Source organism: Macrobrachium rosenbergii, chromosome 14 (assembly GCF_040412425.1).
Source record: "Macrobrachium rosenbergii isolate ZJJX-2024 chromosome 14, ASM4041242v1, whole genome shotgun sequence".
NCBI lineage: Eukaryota > Metazoa > Arthropoda > Malacostraca > Decapoda > Palaemonidae > Macrobrachium > Macrobrachium rosenbergii.
The window spans coordinates 7317130-7318803 of record NC_089754.1 but is presented as its reverse complement, the minus strand read 5'-3'; positions in this window follow the sequence as shown (position 1 = coordinate 7318803).

Below are 1674 nucleotides of genomic sequence, written 5' to 3'. Positions count from 1 at the left end.
GACATAAAGATATGTTTTCAGAGCTTCCTAAGCCAAATTTAATTTTCGGTCGTCTGAATCCTTTCTTTGGACCTTACGTTAGCCGATATTCATTGACGTTTAGAAGCCAACAACATAAAGAAAATATTATATGTGCATGCATACACGAAATTCATTTATGCTTCTAGATCATAGATTTTGCGTTTGAAGAATAGTGGACGCTATCTAGCTGTAGCAGAATTGAGGCCTCTCCCTTCAAATGACTTCTCTGAAAGGGAAGAATCGTCGAAGAACATCATCATCGCCTCCTTCGCTGTTATCGTCATCTATGGGCGTGTCGTGGGCAGGCCCAAAAGGTGTATGGAAACGGCCACCACTAGAGAAGATAGCCATCTGTGCTTGAATATGGAAGGCGCCAATTTGACTTGTGGGGTTTTGCTGATAGCGAGCCATTCCGAGCGTTTTCCGAAGGAGAGGCGAAACGCACAGGAAAGGTGACGAACGGAATAGCTGGACGGCGGGAATAAAGAATGGGAAATTATGCAAAGTGGAAGAGATAGATAGGGCAACTGTTAGCCGAATGTTAATGAAGAGAGAAGAGGCTTGTTTCCAAAGAAAGAGAGAGAGAGAGATATTTTACCGAGCGTCAGCGAAGAGAGGTTTTGTGTTCAAGAGAGTGGAAAATAAATAGATAAAAAAGGAAAGTGATAATAACTTCCTAAAATAATACCGAAGAGAGAAGGGTCCAGGTGAGAGAGAGCGTTTGATGACTATCAGCGAAGAGAGAAAGAGAGGGAGAGAGAGAGTGAAAACATGGAGGATATTCTATACGGTGTATAGGGCGGGGTGGCGTAACACCCACGGGTGGAGTCTAAGAAGAGATCTTTGAGAAGGGAATGAGAGTAAGAGAAAGATTAAGAGAGAAAGAGAGAGAGAGACCTTGGTTGGAGTGATGCCCATCAGATGCTTCTCCTTTTCTTTGCCTCAGCATCTCTCCCGACCTTTTCTCCTGATCCCGTTTTTTCTCTTTTCAGTCTTCTTTCTATATTTATTGTTTTTCTTCATAACTCTTCCATGGTCCTTTTCTACAACTCATTATTCTACCTTTTCCCTTTCACCTCTTTTCCTCCAAACATTCCATCATTTTCACTTTTCTTCCTCCAAAACTACACTTGATATTCTCTTCCTAGTCGTTTTCCTCTTTCATTCTCTTTTTCTAGCCTTTTTGTTTTAGTTTCATCTTCTTCTGTCCTTTTTTTTTCTGCACTCCTCCCTTCCTTCATTTTCTCTTTCCAAAGCTCTTTCTGCTTTTATCTCTCCACCCTCACTCTTTCCATTTCCCTTTCCAGTCCTCCTTTTCGGCCTTTTCTTCTTCCCTCTTTCCATCTTTATTCTCCGTAGCCTTCCACCTCCCTCTCCACCGTCCCTTAAGTACAGAGGCTGCCACACGGATCGTTTTTCATCGCTTTTTCACGTTGGCAGCAGCTCAAGGTAAAAGAGGTGTGAAGAACCTAATGACTTTTAGTAGGTGTCGAGGTAAGAAGCGAGTGCTTTTCGTAAACAAATGCGGTCCTTTGTTTACACTTCGGTAGAATTCTATATACATAAATAAACGTATGTATACACATTCAACATCTGTATGTATATTTACATCGTTTCAAAAGCAAACACCAAATTTAGGAAGAAAAAGAATTC